Genomic DNA, 6,000 nt, shown 5'->3' with positions numbered 1-6,000 from the left:
TATTACTACAGGGAACTATTAGAGGGGTAATAACCTTCTCATACCCAAGTGGACAAGTTTCCCTCTCTTTTTCACACATACACATCATCAAAGTTGGTGCAAGTTTGCTGCCTTCCCATTCTGTGCAGAAAGATGAAGGCTAGCACAGGAATGGTGAATAAGAAATACCTGCCCTCCTGGTTGCTTCAGGTCAAGATTGAGATGAATTAGTTGGCAGAAAGGATGCCTTGTCCTGCCACTGCCTTTGCAGCTGTTGTTCTGCGGATGGGGAGTATTTCAGCAAGCCTGACAGCTTTTATGAACACTAAAATGATCTTTAAAGGTGGATGTAAAATCCCTTTATTATTTGGTTGTTTTTCCAAAGTCTTACACAAACCCTCCAGGAAACTCTACTGTTTGCCCTCATAAAAGCAGCTCTGACATTAGTCTCAGCATGTTCATTAACTAAAATCGAGCCTTCCAAAGAAATTCAGCTTTCATCTTTGTACCCTTTTTGCTAAATAAAGAAGCGCTTCGCCTCTCCGGTATGACTTTTGGTCTACCTCGGAAGCCCATCCTCTCGCAGCCCATGTGGTGCGTTGTGGAATCCTCCCGGGATGTAACCAGCCCTGCGGAGGGGAGACCTGGGGTTGCCCTCCCATAGCCGGGGGCTGCGTGGGGCCCGGGGGCCGCAGCTGGGGCGGGGGGTTCCCCGGGAAGGAGGGCGGGGGGCGGCGCAGGGGGGCGCAGCTCCCCGGCACCAATCGCCTCCCGCAGGTCCCCGCGGCAGCGTTAGAGCCGCCGCGATAGCCACGGGCAGCCGAGCCGGGGGCAGCGGCGGCCACTTCCAGCGGGCAGCTCCGGGGAGCGGGGCGGCCGTGGGGCTCCCTCCTCCTCCGCTTCCTCCTCCTCCTCCTCCTCTGCCCGCGGCCGCGCAGCCCCCCCAGCCCGAGCCTCTCTCCGCAGCCGGAGACAGGAGCGAGTGGCAGCTCCCTCCGCGGCAGCGGCACGGGGCGGCGCGGGGATGTGAGGGGCGCACCCGGCGGAGGAGGGAAGTCCCGTCGCCAGGAAGGCAGTCGGGAGCTCCTCCACACTGCAAGGTAACCCGACCTCTCATTCGCGGACTTTTTCTTCTGCTTTTTCCCTTTTCCCCCTCTTTCCCCCTCCCCTTTTTCTTTTCTCTTTTTCTTTATTTTTGATTCCTTTATTTCTTTCTTCTTTTTCCCCTTTCCTTTCTTTCTTTTTTTTTTTCTCTCTTCTCCTTTTTCTTCTTTTTCTCCTTAGGTTTTTAGTATTCTTTTGATGTTAGTTGTTCCTTCTATTTTTTTTTTCTTCTTCTTTCCCTGGCTGTCCATCCGCAGTCAGAGGGCGAGGAGGAGGCGGTGGGGAACGGAACGAGCCCACACCGGGTCGCTCTGGAGTTTGGCTGGGACAAGCTTCCCCCCGCTCCGCAAGTGCTCTTCTGCGGCGGCAGGACTGGGCAGAGCCGGGCAGGGCAGGGCGGAGCGGGGCACGGAGCGTCCCGGCGGCGCGGCTGCCCATCGGGAGAGAGAAGCAGGTCAGAGAGACGGAGATGGGGCAGAAAGAGCCGCCGGGGGCGTGGAGCGTCTGCCTCCAACTTTCCCGGGGCGGGGAGCCGCCTCGAGGATTTCGGCAGAACGAGAAATAACTATGGGAGAAGGTGTGCGTGTGTGGATGTGTGCGGATGCTGTACAGCCGGAGCTGGAAACTATCCCCCCCCGCCTGCCGCCCCCTCGCCGGGGCTCCCGAGGAAGAAGCACCCCCCCGTCCGGGAGCGTCCGGGAGCGTCCGGGGGTGTCCGGGGGCTCCGGGGCTCGGCGGGCGCTGCGGGAGCGGCGCGGAGGGGCTGCGGGGGCACACAAATGGTAAAAGATACGGAAGGAAGAGCCCCAGTGGCTGGGACATAAATCAGGCAGAATATATGGGGAGTTGATGAGAATAGGTCTTTTCACCCTTAAAAAAAAATAGCCACTTTGGAAGAGAAAAAGGAGGCTGATTATTGGCATCCAGCTCTGAAACCCAGGCAGCTGATGCTGAAGGGAGCCAAAGGGAGCAGTTCTTCTTGGTTTAAAAACAGCAAGACAGTCTCTGCCAAAGATTGCTGTAAACACTGAATAAAGATTTCATTGTGGCTTGGTGTGACCGGAATAATTAGGCAGTTAATTGTTTATTCTGATCTTAAAGTGCAGTAATCAGTAGTGCACAGTAGGAAAAATGCGGGGGAAAGGGAGGAAGAACAGCATAGGGAAATGATAGGAAAATGTATCACTTTTTCCTCTTCCGCAGTTTTTTTTCACGAGGGTTGCTTTTTCTTTTTGTGTGTGTGTGAGACTGGGAGCACGTGGGTCCCAGTCTATTTAGATAGAGAACACCTTTGTAAAGCTGGGGTGTAATTGTGCTTTTGCTGCCACTGTGTCAATATTATTTTGGGCTGGACAAAATCAAATTATGAGACTTAAAGAAATCCTATTTTATGGATATGAAATCTGAAGATGCCTGGGGAAAGAACATCTTAACTAGATTGACTAATACCAATTAATGCATTTTACTTATGTGTGCACTTTATTGCCAACTCAGCAGGGATGAAAGCTAATGGTGCCAGCTTTTGTGCTGCTCTAAGACATTTCTCAAGCAGTCACACAAGGCTTTAATGGTAAACTGTTTCGAGTTTTTAACACTGTGATTGTGTCCCTGTTCAGCTCAAGTTCCTTGCAGCGGTGATTCTTTCATGGTAATCTAATGAAATGATCTCTTGTTACACTGTGTTAGCTATTCCCTGTGACACAGCAGGCAGATACAACCTGCAAGCGTTTGTACTGGAGGTGGTGATAAGTTGTCGAGCAAGATGCACTTATAAGCAACAGAATATGACTTACTGATATTAACTGGAAGATGGCACCCTAGGCAAAAGGTGTTTTGCTTTCCTGTATAGCATGTTTTTCCATATATATGCACACATTCGTGTTAAAGAAGCATATAAGTGAATTAACCATCAGAAAGGATGGAATGATGTTGTGTTTAAAAAGAAAAAGAAAAACCAACTTCGAAAGCAGTCCTTAGGCATTTAAGCAAGGTAAAAGAATTTCTCAAAGTCTAATTGTAAAGGAAACAGTCTTCCCATTCGTATAACTCTCTTGACTTTACAACAGTTACATGAAAGACTCATTTGGCTTGGAAACATCTATATAGCATGCACATCCATCATAAATAAATAAATAAACATCCTGTAATTGGGCAAGGTTTAAAAAATAATTCAGTTAAGTATAATTTCTGTCACTGCGCATGTAGGAAACTAGGAGCTACCCATTGCAAGAAAAAAAAAAGGACGGAGCTTTCATTCAGCTCTGAAAGGTAAAGTAGTTTGTTAGATTTTGTTGGAGCTGCATTTGCTGAAGGTTTTGACCTGCACTTTCTGAGATTTTTGTGGAAAGACAAGAGGCAAAAACATGAGGCACGTTGTCCATCTAACAGAACAAAACTAATATAAAACACTGCAGTCTTCTCTCAGGTCATAGAGCTTAGAAGAGCAAGGACAGAATGATGGCTCCAGAATGGCAAAAACATCTCTTAACAACTGGGTATGTAAGGGCCAATGTTAAGATCCACTTTACGAGCATTTTTATTAAGCTGTTGAATGTGCTCTGTCCTACTACAGTGATACTCAATATTCAGTCTGTGAAGAGTATTCCTGATTTAACAGCAATCTGTGGTGAAAGAATGTCTGCAAGACATTTACCTACTGCTACAGTCTAAAGGGGGATGTTGCAAACTTTATTTGCACCTGTGTCGTCCGAGAAACCTAGAGATGTTCCACTTTCTTACAAAAATCAAAAAAATGTGGTGACAAGTGATATATATAAGAGATATATATATATCACTTAAGAGACTCTGCTCAAGTTTCTGATTATGTTTTGTCAAAGAATGCTTCAAAAAAATTGCCTAGTGTGCCCCTTGCACGAATATCATGTTAAAGTCTAGAATAATTTGAAGATTGCTAGAAAGATTTTGAGATGAGTCTGAAGTGCAAGTGGCTCCTCATTTCTATAATAAAGTGTATTGGAAACACATTTTGGTCATCACGGTGAGTTTGGTAAGAGGTCTTTCTTGCATTGTTATAACATGTGCAGCAAAATACAAGAGGATTATACACTTTTATTCAAGGAAAATATTTTTCATCAAATTGTAGGTAAAATCCTGGATACTATCTTATACCTATCCTTAATACTAACTTACAATATTTGAAATGCACAGTACATCTTCATAATAAAATTGCATTGTCACAGACATAATTGTTATTCATAACAAGTAATCTCACAAACAGATTCCATCCCTTTAAGTATTGAGTCTCAGTCAGGCCAATTATGACTAAATTACTGCATGTTCTCTCCTGTATCAACTAATTAAAGGGTAATTAATAAAATGATAATTTAATTCCATGGCAATGTCTACATCTGGTTGTCATAGCAGAGATTGTTTGACATATGGTTAAATGGTCAGATACTACATTGTATGAATGCCACATTTGCACAGAACACCTGGCAAGCCAGAGGAATTTTAACCCTTAAGACATGAGTTTCAAGAATCAATGTGTTATTACACTGGTTTGCTTGTTCTCTCCACCTAGTCTTCTTACGCCCTTAAGAAAATTTTGTTCTCCAAGTTAATTTAAGTAACTCTCTTGGGGCAGGGGAAGAGTGGGTAGACAACTTGGGATTTTAGATTGGAAACGAAAGATAAAATAGTACTGACTTTTCTGTGGGAAATAAAATGGGTGGTTCTAAGTTAACTTCTGAGAGGACACACTCCATTGGTTCTCGTATTACTGGGAGCTTCCCCTTTTCAGAAAATCAGGCTGAAATTAGCATGGCGACAAAATTATCTTTTTTTTCCCCTAGATACAGTTGTATGCCAGGATTAAGACTGAGATTGTGGTCACAAAAGCATTGAAAAATCTGCATTGCAGCCTTCCCTCACTCTACCTGTCAGATGTAGATAAAACTTATGTCCTCAGGGAGAATGACCATAAAATTCACACATGCTAAAGAAATTAAACAATCTTTTATCAAGTAAACAGATTATATAAATAAACAATTCTCCTGTAGGCAGCTGTTGTATAAAATAACATATGCACGTACTTTGAAGTATCAGTGGTTGAAATTCTCAGGGCAGCCCATACACAGGATTTTATACATATCTTAAAAGAATATATATTAAGCCTCAACATTGTCTTGAAAATTTTTGACCACTGCTGTTTCAAAATATGCAACAGACTGTATGTCTGTCCTTTAAAACATAAACTCTAAGTAGCGATATTTTAACACGAACTAAATGACAGCGTCTTATCTATACTGAGTCAAGCTGAATCCTTCATAAAACTAAAAACAAGAAATGAAGCAACAGGCATAATGTTTTCCTTCTCTTTAGAACAAAAAAAAATGCTTAAGAAGGGGAAAATAGCTAGTGCTTTTTCCCAAATAGAGCAAAGTAAAAAGGATGTAGTAAACTGCAGGAAGACATGAAAGTCTGTCTTTTCCCATGCAAACGATCCTCAATGAACAGTGAATAGTCGGGGTCGCTCATCACCCCGTGTGGTCAGGTGCAGAGCGTGGCCCGTGGTGCTTATAAAGCACTGTTTGTCCGTCTCTCTGAGAGCCTGAGTCCTGCTCCTTGAGAATTTCCAAGTGCATGGATCCGCCTCATTTTCATTCTACTCGCGTAACTCATTAACACCTGGAAAATCTTTTATAGCATTTAACTGCATCAGATGCACTGTCCGGCACATGTTTTCTTAATAGGGCTTTCACTGTGGTATTGTCAAAGAGCCCTTATGTCACAGCTGGGAACATGAATCTGTCATGTCAGTGCTGTACCTTGGGTTAGACAGAAATAGTGTATGAGTGTGTTTTATGGAAGAGCCGAACATGCCCATATACTGCGTCAGCAGGGAAGAATGTGAAGCTTGTTCTCCTAAATAAAGATTCAGGCTGGTGCTAGTAGAGT

At 44.4% G+C, this 6,000-nt stretch overlaps 1 protein-coding gene across 1 annotated transcript in view; it reads left to right on the top strand.

Annotated features, from left to right (window-relative positions):
* The first annotated feature begins 995 nt into the window (after positions 1 to 995).
* CDH20 (cadherin 20) overlaps positions 996 to 6,000 on the top strand; it is a 119,184-nt gene continuing 114,179 nt past the window's right edge. The window contains exon 1 of the mRNA XM_042048792.1: positions 996 to 1,079. The gene's annotated coding sequence lies outside the window, so the exon portion shown is untranslated. The remainder of the gene's footprint in view (positions 1,080 to 6,000) is intronic.

Source organism: Corvus kubaryi, unplaced genomic scaffold (genome assembly GCF_017639235.1).
Source record: "Corvus kubaryi isolate FWS band 111438036 unplaced genomic scaffold, C.kubaryi_AGA036_p1.0 68, whole genome shotgun sequence".
NCBI lineage: Eukaryota > Metazoa > Chordata > Aves > Passeriformes > Corvidae > Corvus > Corvus kubaryi.
This window is presented reverse-complemented; position numbering and strand designations above follow the sequence as displayed.